Here is a 16392-nt window from a genome sequence, read left to right as displayed (position 1 = left end):
GGCTTGGGCCGAGCCGGGTCCGGGCTGGCCCGGCCCACTTGACACCCTTAAGAGAAGCAAAGGGGGTATGTTGCTTCATGGAAATAACATGCATGTTATATGACAAAGAGAGGAAATAGAATGCTAAATATGCTAGACTATTATTTAAATTTTATGGCACATGCATGTCCAGGGGTGGATTTAAGGAGAGGTGAGGGTGTTCACCCTCAGCAAAAAATTATAGTGTATATATAGGGTAGATTTTCTGTGTTTATATACATATATTAACTTTTGAACACCATGAACTTATGCAAAAGGTTAGCTCAAGCGGTCCATGGTGTTCAAAATTGTTTCTAGCATCCTAGGTTCGATTCCCATCACCAACATTATTTTTTATATTTAGCTTTTGTTGTTTTTTTCGAAACTCATAAGTGAAAATCCTGAATCCGCCATTGTGCATGTCATGAGAGGAAATAGATCATGCTTGCAAAGAAAGATATACCATGGGATAATTTAATTGATAGCTTGTTTGGCCAATTTAATTGGAGGCTAAAACACTTTTTTTCTAAAACAAATATTTTTTTTTTTGGAGATTTGAGGTATTTGACTAATAAAAAAGAAGTATTTTGAGCAACGATAGAAACAGTTTTTCTGCTATTGAAAAGAACCTACAAATTTCTGCTTTATGCAAGAAGCAAAAGCCAAAAAATATCTATATATTAAGACAAAATATCCTTACCATAAATTTAATTTATCAAACTATCTCTCATTAGTTTAACATATATATATTTTCAATTAAATACAAACACTATTACATAAATGGAGGATTGAAACAATCAAGAATAAAATAGAAATTAGATAGGATAAAGTGGGGAGAATGTCTATTAATTGTTCAAAAGTAAAGGAGGGTGGTTTTTAAAGCAAAGTTTAGGAGTGTAAATGATTTTCACCTGAATTGTCATATGAGTCTTGATAACATCTTATGTTAGTTCTGCTAGTAACATCGGCTCAAACCTATATATAAGGCTAATAATTTTTTTTTGTTTAATCATTCGATATTAATTCGCTGGATCATTAGCTGATCAGCTAAATTTGCACTGAGAAAATCCATTAAGGTAAGTTGCTGGATACTTAGAAATTCTCTTTTCATAATCCGAACATAGTGTCAAAGCCACGTGCAAGGAGGATGGTTTAATCGAATCCCCTCAATTGAAAAAATTATATTGGGTGCGTAATATATATATATATATATATATATATATATATATATATATATATATATATATATATATATATATATATATATATATGTGTGTGTGTGTGTTTGAATCCCCTTAACATAAGAGAACAGGGGCGGAGCTACAGCCATGTAAGGGTGTTCACGTGAACACCCTTCGCCGGAAAACTACACAGTGTATATAGGTTAAATTCTATTAAATATTGGTACATATGGAAAATTGCACATTCTTGATACAAACATGACCTTTAGTCCAGCGGTGAAGGTTGCACAAAGATGCAATGCGTCTCGTGTCATGAGATCGAATCTGCGCTCACTTTCCGTTGTGAGCCTTTTTTATGGCTCTTTTGCTTGTTTAAAATTAATGTCAAGTGAAATATAAAGGTCCCCAATTCTCAATAATATCTCTCTCCCTATTCTCTCTTTCATCCTTTTCTATTCTCTCTCTCCCTAGTCAAATTGACTGTCTCTCATTTTCTTATCCACCTTAATTTTCTTTATTTATTTTTTCAGTCAACCTTTATATATATATATATATATATATATATATATATATATATATATATATATATATATAGTCATCATAGAAGTATTAATCGTTTATGTCTTTGTTAGGAGCTTAATCCTTTTTGGAAGTTTTCAGCAACTTTAAGCACTCTTCTATATAAATTTGTGCGTAATATATTTGAGTTTTTTTTCCCCAAGTTTATGTACCTTTGATTTCTCTTCTCTAATATATTAAATACTGTGACTGTCTCAATTAAAGTTTAAATAGTTAAAACTAACACAGTAGCTTTGTTTAATTAAATCTTTAACATCTTCATTGTCTTCTTTGATTACTCTTTTGTTAACTTCTACTATATTAGTTTTGATTTGTACGTATTATGTCTTATGGATTTTCACTAGTCGACTTTGTTTAGTTGACTTTTTATATTAGTTTTGATTTATACAATTGTTAGTTCTATTACATGCTTTCTTTATGATTTAGTTCAACATTATGTAATTTTATTTTAAAACTTTGGTCCACCCATTCATCAGGATTTTTTTTTCCGCACCCACGATTAACTTCTTTGAAGTTTGCACGCTCTTGCCGAAAATCTGGCTCCGCCACTATAAGAGATTGGAGTCCGGAGCCAAAATGACTTGTTTTTGGAGCTAATAGCCCAAAATAGGCTGCCTTTTTTTTTTTATACCACAATGGGTATTTCGTTGGATAACCAACGAAATACCCACACAACACTGTTCCGGTGCCGAACTAATAAGTTGCATTTCGCTACATTGTAGCGAAATGTAACAAATATTTTTTTTTTTTGCATTTCGTTGGTATATCAACGAAATAGTATATAATTGTTTTTTTGTATTTCGTTTATTAAAAAACGAAATATGATTTTTTTTTATTTCGTTCATATAAAACGAAATTGGAATTTTTTTATTTTTTTTGCATTTCGTTGGTATATCAACGAAATAGTTTTTTTTTTTTTGTATTTAGTTTATTAAAAAACGAAATATGATTTTTTTTTTATTTCGTTCATCCAAAAACGAAATTGGAATATATATATATATATATATATATATATATATATATATATATATATATATATATATATGTATGTATTTATTTATTTTTGCATTTCGTTGGTAGATCAACGAAATAGGATAAAATATATATTTTTTTTTGTATTTCGTTGATATACCAACGAAATAGGAAATTATAATTTATTTATTTTTTTGCATTTTGTGTATTAAAAAACGAAATAGGATAATTTTTTATTTTGTATTTTTGTATTTCGTTTATATAAAAAAATAGGAAAATAATTTTATTTTCATTTTGTTTATATAAAAACGAAATAGGAATACATATATATATTATTTTTATTTTTTATTTCATTCATATACCAATGAAATAGGAGTCCGAAGCCTAAAGGGTATAAAAATACACGGTATAAACCAAAAGGGGGTAGTCCACGTTATACCCCAAAAATAATTTTCCATTGTCAGACATATTCACGGAAAAATTAAAAAAAAAATTAAAAGGTATAACGTGGACGGATCCACGTTATACAAATAATTTTGTATAACGTGGATCAGTCCACGTTATACATTTCATTAATTTTTTCCCCCGGCGTTTTACAAATAGTTTGTAAGGTGTTGCCTCTATTTAAATCATATTCAGCTGTGTTTTTAATAAAAAAAATTTATTGATTTTTTTAATTTTTAAAGCATATAGTTAATTTCAGTGATTAACTCAAATAAATATTTTAACACATGCAATAATTAAATATGTGTTATATATGCGAACAGAAATAAAAAATAAAATATAAGTTAAATAAACGTCATACATTAACTGAGTAGTAAATGTTAAATTACATACTAACTATTAATCAAGACATAACTTTATTTTGAATATAAATATAATTCTAAAAAATATAGGGAGAAAAACTAGTTGTAAAATGGTCAAACTTTAGATGGTCATAACTTTGCGCTCGGACGTCCATTTTACGCGTTTTTTTTTTTTGAACTTGCGTATTTTTTCGAGATCTACGCGGACAAACCGCCGGTTTGGCCGGGCCGATTTTTAAAAAAACACCTTTTATTCCATTCAATTTCAATTTTCCCCCAAATTAACCTGAAATTTTCAGTTTTATGTACTTATAAGATGATGATACGCAATAGATTTCAACGTAAAAATCCCGGGGTAATGTAGCTGTGAATGTCAATTTCACTTCTGCGGTTTCAATATTTGAAAATAAGGCTGACTAATTTTCTCGACATATAAAGTTGACTAAAATAACCTTACAGTCAAACACTAAGTTTTTTCAAACAAAACTTACTTCGGGTTCAGGAGCGCGGACTACAACTAGAAGGAGGAATGAAATGGATATAGCTCCTGCTCGCATGGCTAGAAAGTGTAGTACGTGCAAGCAAACAGGTCATAACAAGAATCAGTCCACGTTATACCTGTTTTGGTCTCTAAATTTTTGGCTACCCCCTTTTGGTTTATACCGTGTATTTTTATACCCTTTAGGCTCCGGACTCAATGAAATAGGATGAATATATATATTTTTTTTGTATTTCATTTATATAAAAACGAAATAGGAAAATATTTTTTTTTTTCGTTTATATACCAACGAAATGTTTTGTTCCATTTCGCAGGTATATAACTGTCACGACCTGGCTAGGGGGCCGCGACGAGCACCCGGTGCTACTCCACCCGGGCACCCCCTTATCGTACATAACATAACATCTAGGTGAACCATAAGTCAATTCGTGATTTTCTTATCGTTAATCATATTGGTCCCATTAGACGACCATCATCATTTAACATATCATAGGCGTCTATGCCACATCATAGGTACAAGGCCGACGAGGCCAACAAAAGATATACAAAACATGGGCCGACATGGCCGAACATCTCTACCCACATACACATGACTACGAGCCTCTAAGAGTATGACATATCACATTAGCGGGACAGGACCCCGCTATGCCCATAATTATATACACAAAAGAATGAGTACCCAAAAGATACGGCTCTGAAGGAAATGGAGCTCTCTATGTAATCTCCGAATAGGCAGCTATGGATCACGTCTGTCTCCCTGTGCACCTGCGGGCATGACGCAGCGTCCACAAACAAAAGGACGTCAGTACGAAAAATGTACTGAGTATGTAAAGCATGAGCAACATCAATAAATAGGCATCCTGAACAACATATGAAATAGCATAGGAGGGGGGAGACAATAATATCATCATCATAACACTTACCTGTCTTTCGTAGGACTTTCCATTTGTTCATACGTATTTGTACACCTACGTCATCATCCGTATTCCATAATAGTACTCGTACCATACTTGTGCTCGTATTCATATACATGTCCTTATTCTCATTCATATACATAGTCTTTTCACATTCATATTCATATTATATACATAGCCATACACTTATATACATACATAGCGTGCCCGACCATAAGGTTCGGTGTTTCATACGTACTTAGCCAACCAAGGCTCAATGTTATTTCTACCTGGCCCTACCAAGGCTTCAGGGTTATCCGTACCATCTGCAGAGGTGTGCGCGCGTTACGTAATCGTATACATACTTTATACATAGTCATATACATATATACCTCCATATACATATATTCTACCCGACATTATAAGCTCGGGGTGTCATTATAGCCCTTCATAGGCACATGAGAATATAAGAGCCCGTAGGCACCTTTAGCATCATTATTATTATCATCGTCATCACTGTCATTGTCATTATTGCTACATCCATATCTTAGGCTTACTCGTCATATGAGGGGCGTAGTACAATCGTAGTACATGTTAAGGATCGTGAGCTTATGAGCTCGGAGTGTCAATCATTTGAATACAACATACTCATATAGAGGAATTAGAAATTTGGCCAAGAACCATGCCTTATGAAAGAAGGGTTAGCCTTACATACCTTTTCGTCGGACTATTCTACACTTGCACGTTTCCTTCCAATGCTAGCGTCTATACCTTCATTAATATCATAACAATGGCCATTAGTCATTCACATTACCTAGATTTCTCAATTTGCTTCTAATTCTCCCACATTTATGGTCATGACCTCCAACTTCGTCCATTCGTCTAAAGTGTCTAGTTCATGATCTTAGTACCATTTATAATACATTCATATCGTAACGCAACAACATTCATAATTCAATTCAAACTATTCCTCAAAATGTCACCATTCACCATTCATGACCTAGTTGACCACATTTTCTACAATCCATGTATTTTAATTCTCCAATACCTTAAACATCTTGTAAAAATCATGAATCTTACCTTAGAAGTTGTAGGAACAAGCTTTTGTTGATAATACTCCTTTTTGAGCAAAACCCTAGTTTTTCTTCATTTGGATTTCTTGACTTGGATGATCCTTGATGATTCCCTTATCCTTGATTCACTTGTCTTAATGTTATTGATGGCTTATAATCCTTGAAAACTCATATAATAAATCTAGAGAGAATTTTTAGAGAGAAGTAGTGTAATGTTGTAAATGAAATAAGACAAGTCTTGATCCTCATATTAGATGAATTGAAAAATCTGTATTGGGTGAACAGTGGTCGTCCATCGTGGTTTACGGCCCGTATTCCACTATACGGCTCGTCCTCCATGGGCGTATTTAACAATTTCCAGAACCAGAAGCTGGGCTGCCTTCATGGTGGTTTACGACCATGGTTTACGGGCCGTAAATCACTTTACGGTCCGTCCACCTGGTCGTATTTTACCATTTCTTGACTGGGCAGAAAGTTGAGACCTTGCATGGCAGTTTACGACTGCCAGTTTACGGACCGTATTGCAATTTACGATCCGTATTTTTTGATTTACAACCACTGGGCAGTTGCAATTCTGCAACTTCCCATATTTCTTAGACTTCTCATTTTAATCACCCTCGTCCATGCACATGCATTGCTCACCTTGTATCTCATCTTAACTTAGCCAACTTCCTCGTCTCACATCGGATACTTTCGAAATCTCGCCTAAGGTCATCAAACGTCGTTTCTTGCTCATAGACATCACACACTCATATTCATCACTAGTTCATCCACTTGCGTACCAACGGAAAATTTTCTGAGGTGTAACATTATCCCTCCCTTAAGAACATTCGTCCTCGAATGTTAAAGTGTTCGGGGATTCTAGAAAAATTTCGCTAGAGTTTCCCCTACATTATGGCACTGCCATCCTGCCACAACAACCCATAATATCGATGCCACACAGGGCCACTACATAATAACAAAAAAAAATTGGCCACACACGACCCAAAATCATAAAAGGAAAACATGCATACCTTATGATCTCGACGTCTCATTTTGTACTTCTTCCAAGGGCTGAAATAGATGTGGGTATTTGGATTGCATACTCTCTTCTGCTTCCCACGTCATTTCCTCTCGATTGTTGTTCCTCCATAAGACCTTAACTGAGGCCACTTCCTTGTTTCTAAGTCTCCGTACTTGCCTATCTAGTATGGCAATGGGTATCTCTTCATAAGTCAATTTCTCTGTTACTTGCACATCATTCACTGGGACGATCCTAGTAGGATCTCCAACACATTTCCGAAGCATCGAAACATGAAAAACTGGATGAACTGACTCCAAGTCTGGAGGTAGATTTAACTCATAGGCCACTTTACCTATCTTGCGTACAATTTCGTATGGCCCAATATACCGGGGACTGAGCTTCCCCTTTTTGCCAAATCTCATTACGCCCTTCATCGGCGTCACTTTCAAGAATACCCAATCCTTCACTTCGAACTCTAAGTCTCTTCGACGATTATCCGCATAGGACTTTTGACGACTTTGGGCCGCTAGCAACCGATCTTGTATGAGCTTAACTTTCTCTATTGCTTGCTGGACCAAGTCTGGCCCTATCAACTTAGCTTCTCCGGTTTCAAACCACCCAATTGGGGATCTACACTTTCGCCCATATAGAGCTTCATACGGTGCCATTTGAATGCTAGAATGATAACTGTTATTGTAAGCAAACTCAATGAGTGGCAAAATGGTCATCCCAATTTCCTCCAAAATCTATCATACATGCCCGTAACATATCTTCAAGAGTTTGAATAGTACGTTCAGCTTGCCCATCGGTCTGGGGGTGAAATGCCGTGCTAAGGCGCACTTGGGTCCCTAAACCCTCTTGGAACGATCTCCAAAACTTGGCTGTAAACTGGGTCCCTCTATCAGAGATAATAGATACTGGAACGCCATGGAGTTTCACTATCTCTTTAAGATAAAGCTTCGCATAATCCTCTGCCACATAGGTCGTCCTGACCGGTAAGAAATGAGCTGACTTTGTGAGTCTATCCACAATCACCCATATGGAGTCATACTTACGTCCAGAACAGGGTAACCCTGTAATGAAATCCATATTAATCACTTCCCACTTCCAAGTTGGGATTTCTATAGCTTGCAATAATCCACCCGGCTTTTGATGTTCAATCTTCACTTGTTGGCAATTAGGACACAGAGCTACGAATTCCGCTATATCTTTCTTCATTCCATTCCACCAGTATATAGACTTAAGATCATGATACATTTTCGTCGCTCCGGGGTGAACGGAGTAACGGGAACAATGAGCTTCCCTCAATATTTGGTGACGTAGACCTACCACATCGGGAACACATAACCTGCCTCGATATCGGAGAACTCCGTCTTCCGAAATATCAAATGATGACTCCTCCTTCTGAGGGAGTGTATCTCTGTACTGCATTAGCATGGGATCCTCATATTGTCGCTCTTTTACTTCCGCTACTAGCGATGAAACTGCTGAATTCTGAATAGTAGCTCCGCTGCTACTTGCGTCCACTACTCGGACTCCTAGGCTCGCTAACTGTTGAAGCTCACGGGCCATCTCTTTCTTTTCTGGTTTTACATCACTTAGACTTCCCATGGATCTGCGGCTAAGAGCGTCAGCCACAACGTTAGCCTTTCCGGGGTGATACAAGATATCAACATCATAATCCTTTAGCAACTCCAACCATCGTCGTTGTCGCAAATTCAACTCTTTCTGCTTGAAGATATACTGAAGGCTCTTATGATCTGTATAAACATCCACATGGACACCATATAAATAATGTCATCATATCTTTAATGCATGGACCACTACGGCTAATTCTAAATCATGGGTCGGGTAATTCTGTTCATGTTTCCGCAATTGCCTAGAAGCGTACGCAATCACCTTACCGTGTTGCATCAGTACACAACCTAGCTCGACGCCTGAAGCATCACAATAAATAGCATATCCTTCCAATCCCTCTGGAAGTGTCAAGACCGGGGCTGAAGTCAATCGGTCTTTCAACTCTTGGAAACTACGCTCGCAAGCATCTGTCCATTGAAACTTAGCTGACTTCTGAGTCAACTTGGTGAGTGGCGCAGAAACAGAAGAAAAACCCTCAACAAATCTTCTGTAATAGCCTGCTAAGCCCAAAAAGCTACGAACCTCCGTAGGAGTCGTGGGGCTTGGCCAAGTCTTCACGGCCTCGATCTTTTGGCTATCCACTCGAATACCATCAGCTGCAACAATATGGCCCAGAAATGATACCGAGTTCAACCAAAACTCACACTTGGAGAATTTTGCAAACAACTCTCGAGCTCGAAGAACTCCAAGGACAATTCGCAAATGATTCGCATGCTCGTCCTCGGATCTAGAATACACTAAGATGTCGTCGATGAATACAATTTCAAATAGATCCAGAAAAGGTCTGAATACATTGTTCATTAGGTCCATAAACACTGTCGGGGCATTAGTTAACCCAAACGACATTACTCGGAACTCGAAATGGCCATATCTTGTTCTGAAAGCTGTCTTAGGGATATCTTTCTCCCTAACTCTTACTTGGTGATACCCGGACCTCAAATCAATCTTTGAAAACCATTTGGCACCTTGCAATTGATCAAATAAATCATCAATCCTCGGGAGGGGATACTTGTTCTTAATCGTCACTTTATTCAATTGCCGATAATCAATGCACATTCTCAAGGAACCATCCTTCTTCCGGACGAACAATACGGGTGCTCCCCACGGGGATGAACTAGGCCTAATGAAGCCTTTTTCAAGCAAGTCTTTCAATTGCTCCTTCAACTCTTTCAACTCTGCGGGTGCCATTCTATAGGGAGGAATAGATATGGGTTTAGTGTCTGGCAACACATCAATCGCAAAATCGATCTCTCGCTCGGGAGGAAGACCTGGAAGCTCTTCCGGGAACACATCCGGAAATTCGTTCACTACCGGAACTGACTGAAGAGTCGGCGACTCAGCTTCCACATCTTGAACTCGCACTAGATGATAAATACACCCTTTCGTGATCATCTTCCTTGCCTTTAGATAGGAAATAAACCTACCTTTTGGTGATGCCGCATTCCCTTTCCATTCTAAGACTGGGTCTCCCGGAAACTGGAAACGAACCATCTTCATTCGGCAATCAACATTGGCATAACAAGAAGCCAACCAATCCATGCCCATAATAACGTCAAAATCTACCATTTCTAGCTCATGCAAATCAATCATGGTACGACGATCACAAATCACGATCACACAATTCCTATATACTCGGCTAGCTATTATCGAGTCACCCACGGGTGTAGACACCTCAAAAGGTTTGATAGACTACGGCTCAATTATAAATCGACCCGCAATATATGGAGTAACATATGATAATGTGGAGCCCGGATCAATCAAAGCATATACATCATGAGAGAATACCGATAATATACCTGTGACCACATCAGGAGAAGACTCAAGATCTTGGCGTCCATCCAAAGCATAAATACGGTGCTGAGAACCGCTAGTACTGGGAGCTCTGCCCCTACCTCTACCATGGCCGACTGGCGCATGTGAACCTGGCCCCGTAGGGCGTACAGATGCCGAAGATCCGGCTACCGACCCTGATGGCTGGGTCCTACCTCTACCATGCACTGAGGGGCAATCACGCATAATATGGCCCAGTCGACCACATGAATAGCAACCATCTGAACTCAATCGGCATTGACCCCAATGTGACTTCCCACACTGGGAACATCGTGGTATAGGTGGCCTTGACTGGCCTGAATCACCTCTAAACTGGGACCCCGAGTAACTCTGACTCGGCCCGGGATGAGTAGATCTATCAAGGCTCTGGCCTGAAAACCGTGGAGGTGCACTGGTCATAGAATAGCCCGAATGTCTAGGGAACTGTTGCCTGTGTCCGCCTCTGGACTCACTTATTGGGCTCGAAGATCTGGCCCTCTTGCTATGTCCCCTATCCTGTTCACGTTCACTTCTCCGCTGTTGTGGGCTTTCCTCTAAGTTCTGAGCATGTGCCTGAATGCGTGCAATATCCATACCGTCCTGAAGGGAAGCAGTCAAGCATTTATCCATCAAGTGTGGCCCTAGGCCCTTTACGAATCGGTGTACCCTGTCGCCCATATCTGCCACCATGGCCGGAGCATACCTAGCCAAGGAGTTAAAGCGGAGGCTATACTCTAGGGCACTCATACTACCTTGCCTTAAATTTAAGAACTTATCGGCCCTTGCTCGCCGAACTTCTGGAGGCATATAGTGACGGAGAAAAGCATCAACAAACTCTTGCCATACCGGGGGAGGTGCATTGGCCCCCCGTGAAGCCATCCACACCGTATACCACTGGATCGAGACATCTCTCAATCTATATGACGCTAGCTCTACCGACTCGGTGTCTCAAGCATGTATCAACCGGAGCGTCCTTAGCATACCATCAACAATGTCCTGGGGATCCTCCTCCGGTTTTGACCCAAAGAATTCCGGAGGGTTCAAAGTAATGAAATCACGGGCTATTGCACTAACAGCCCTATCACCATACCCTGAACTGTGCCTCTGAGCCTGGGCCGCAACCAATTGAGTCAATAAAGTAATGGCCTCTTTTACATCTTGGCCCGAAGCATTTGGTGGAGGAGCTGGAGCTGGGGCTGAGGCTCCCACGTGCTCCTCGGTAATAGGCACTGTCCGAGAGGACTGAGATTGAGCCGCACCCTGGGACTCATCTTCCTCTACTACCGGTGGCGGTGCTCTTTCAGCCCGCTTTTCTCCCACCGTCTTGCCCTTTTGGGCTGCTGTAGCCTTTTTCTTTTTAGGCATCTCTGAAATACACAACACACGATTTAGGAACAAGAATTTCTTACATCATAGCTCTATTGCACGATTCTTATGAAGAAAGAAGGTCATATATTCCTAAAATGTCCGCAGCTTCTTGTTTATAAGTGTGGCGCGCAACACACCCATAACCAAGACTCTACTAGACACGGCTCGTAGACACATCCTAGGACTGAACTGCTCTGATACCACTTTTGTCACGACCCGACTAGGGGGCCGCGACGAGCACCCGGTGCTACCCCACCCAGGCACCCCCTTATCGTACATAACATAACATCTAGGTGAACCATAAGTCAATTCGTGCTTTTCTTATCGTTAATCATATTGGTCCCATTAGACGACCATCATCATTTAACATATCATAGGCATCTATGCCACATCATAGGTACAAGGCCGACGAAGCCAACAAAAGATATACAAAATATGGGCCGACATGGCCGAACATCTCTACCCACATACACATGACTACGAGCCTCTAAGAGTATGACATATCACATTAGCGGGACAGGACCCCGCTATGCCCATAATTATATACACAAAAGAATGAGTACCCAAAAGATACGGCTCCGAAGGAAATGGAGCTCTCTATGTAATCTCCGAATAGGCAGCTATGGATCACGTCTGTCTCCCTGTGCACCTGCGGGCATGACGCAGCGTCCACAAACAAAAGGACGTCAGTACGAAAAATGTACTGAGTATGTAAAGCATGAGCAACATCAATAAATAGGCATCCCGAACAACATATGAAATAGCATAGGAGGGAGACAATAAAATCATCGTCATAACACTTACCTGCCTTTCGTAGGACTTTCCATTTTTTCATACGTATTTGTGCACCTACGTCATCATCCGTATTCCATAATAGTACTCGTACCATACTTGTGCTCATATTCATATACATGTCCTTATTCGCATTCGTATACATAGTCTTTTCATATTCATATTCATATTATATACATAGCCATACACTTATATACATACATAGCGTGCCCGACCATAAGGTTCGGTGTTTCATACATACTTAGCCAACCAAGGCTCAATGTTATTTCTACCTGGCCCTACCAAGGCTTCAGGGTTATCCGTACCATCTGCAGAGGTGTGCGCGCGTTACGTAATCGTATACATACTTTATACATAGTCATATACATATATACCTCCATATACATATATTCTACCCGGCATTATAAGCTCGGGGTGTTATTATAGCCCTTCATAGGCACATGAGAATATAATAGCCCGTAGGCACCTTTAGCATCATTATTATTATCATCGTCATCACTGTCATCGTCATTATTGCTACATCCATATCTTAGGCTTACTCGTCATATGAGGGGCGTAGTACAATCGTAGTACATGTTAAGGATCGTGAGCTTATGAGCTCGGAGTGTCAATCATTTGAATACAACATACTCATATAGAGGAATTAGAAATTTGGCCAAGAACCATGCCTTATGAAAGAAGGGTTAGCCTTACATACCTTTTCATCGGACTATTCTACACTTGCACGTTTCATTCCAATGCTAGCGTCTATACCTTCATTAATATCATAACAATGGCCATCAGTCATTCACATTACCTAGATTTCTCAATTTGCTTCTAATTCTCCCACATTTATGGTCATGACCTCCAACTTCGTCCATTCGTCTAAAGTGTCTAGTTCATGATCTTAGTACCATTTATAATACATTCATATCGTAACGCAACAACATTCATAATTCAATTCAAACTATTCCTCAAAATGTCACCATTCACCATTCATGACCTAGTTAACCACATTTTCTACAATCCATGTATTTTAATTCTCCAATACCTTAAACATCTTGTAAAAATCATGAATCTTACCTTAGAAGTTGTAGGAACAAGCTTTGGTTGATAATACTCCTCTTTGAGCAAAACCCTAGTTTTTCTCCATTTGGATTTCTGGACTTGGATGATCCTTGATGATTCCCTTATCCTTGATTCATTTGTCTTAATGTTATTGATGGCTTATAATCCTTGAAAACTCATATAATAAATGTAGAGAGAAGTGGTGTAATGTTGTAAATGAAATAAGACAAGTCTTGATCCTCATATTTGATGAATTGAAAAATCTGTGCTGGGTGAACAGTGGTCGTCCATCGTGGTTTACGGCCCGTATTCCACTATACGGCTCGTCCTCCATGGGCGTATTTAACCATTTCCAGAACCCGAAGCTGGGCTGCCTTCATGGTGGTTTACGACCATGGTTTACAGGCCGTAAATCACTTTACGGTCCGTCCACCTGGTCGTATTTTACCATTTCTTGACTGGGTAGAAAGTTGAGACCTTGCATGGCAGTTTACGACTGCCAGTTTACGGACCGTATTGCAATTTACGGTCCGTATTTTGCGATTTACGACCACTGGGCAGTTGCAATTCTGCAACTTCCCATATTTCTTAGACTTCTCATTTTAATCACCCCCGTCCATGCACATGCATTGCTCACCTTGTATCTCATCTTAACTTAGCCAACTTCCTCGTCTCACATCTGATACTTTCGAAATCTCGCCTAAGGTCATCAAACGTCGTTTCTTGCTCATAGACATCACGCACTCATATTCATCACTAGTTCATCCACTTGCGTACCAACGGAAAATTTTTCCGAGGAGTAACAATAACAAACCCCCCCCCCCCCCCCCCTTTCATTGGTATATGAATGAAATAATATATATATATATATATATATATATATATATATATATATATATATATATATAGTATTCCTATTTCGTTTTTATATAAACGAAATGAAAATAAAATCATTTTCCTATTTTTTTATATAAACGAAATACAAAAATACAAAAAAAAAAATTATCCTATTTCGTTTTTTAATACACGAAATGCAAAAAAAAAAAAATTATAATTTCCTATTTCGTTGGTATATCAATGAAATACAAATATATATATATATATATATATATATATATATATATATATATATATATATTTATTTATTTATATTATCCTATTTCGTTGATCTACCAACGAAATGGAAAAAAAATAATATATATATATATATATATTTTCCAATTTCGTTTTTAGATGAACGAAATAAAAAAAATTCATATTTCGGTTTTTAATAAACGAAATACAAATATATATATATATATATATATATATATATATATACTATTTCGTTGATATACCAACGAAATGCAAAAATAAAATAATCTAATTTCGTTTTTATATGAACGAAATAAAAAAAATCATATTTCGTTTTTTAATAAACGAAATACAAAACAAAAATAATATATATACTATTTCGTTGATATACCAACGAAATGCAAAAAAAAATAAAAAATTGTTACATTTTGCTACAAGTGTAGCGAAATGGTGGGTATTTCTTCAACTTGTAAGTCAACTAAAGGTGCACATCAGGACCTTTCATTTATTCTGAAAATGAATTTCCATTTATAATTGTCAAAATTGTAAATCCAATCCAAACTTTAGAATAATGGTCGAGTAGTCCAAGGCCATTATAAACTGGTTTGTAAACCATAATGGGTCGTTTGAATATCGGAATTAAGATCTTAATTTCAAAATAAATTTTGAGATTACAGTTATTCCATGTTTGGTAGGTATTCGTTAATATTGGAATAAATTTTACACTAAAATTTTGATATTAGTTATCCCATATTGGCTATGAAATAATTATTTCAAAATTATAATCCCGAAATTAATTATCTCTGAATAACTCTGTTTGGAACCAGAGAACCCCTAACAAAGCCGATTTTAGACATGCAATATATTCTCTGACACTTCTTGCATGAAAAGTTTCTTCCATTTAATTGTTTAATTTTTAATTTTATATCTTTTCTTGAATTCATTTTCATCTTCTTTGTTTAGAAGACAATTGGCGTGGAGCATATATAAAGAGAAAATACTAGACAATCGGAGGTTATTCGGACGGTAAGCATCCTCCACCTCTGACCTAAAGAGAGCAAAACGGTAGGAGGGTAAGAAAAGAGCAAAAAATACTAGGCTAAATTTATATATATATATATATATATATATATATATATATATATAGGACTAGGACTCTAAGAGTGTACCTAGAATTAGAGCAAAAAAAGTCGTTTCAGTAGGCTAAGGAATGAGCCTAGAGGCTAGAGCTAGTAGATAGAGACGTACAATATTGACTCAACGTGCTACAGAGCTAGGAGCAAAATTGGAGGTTCGATGGTCTAAATTGAAAGGAGAGAGATAACCGCTCGAGTCCAAACAGAGACCAGAGCGGAATAATAAGTAGAGATAGCATCGTCTAAATCTATTTCAATTATGTAATTATGCATGCATTTCTTGAAATTTCAGTAATAAAATTTCCTTCATTCCGGCAAAGAGAGCAAACAAACGTGTAAATTTACTAGGCCAACTCTGTCAGTCATCAAGAACACTCTTCAACTTGTGAGTCAACTAGAGGCTAAATAAAGATTTTTTATTTATGAGTTGTGAATCGTAATTCTTTTGGCTCATGGGGTTCTAAATAGATATACATACTAAATAAATTTTTAACATAAATATAG

This window comes from Lycium barbarum, chromosome 8 (assembly GCF_019175385.1).
Source record: "Lycium barbarum isolate Lr01 chromosome 8, ASM1917538v2, whole genome shotgun sequence".
Taxonomy (NCBI): Eukaryota; Viridiplantae; Streptophyta; class Magnoliopsida; order Solanales; family Solanaceae; genus Lycium; species Lycium barbarum.
The sequence above is the reverse complement of the archived record's forward strand: the minus strand, read 5'-3'. Positions refer to the sequence as shown.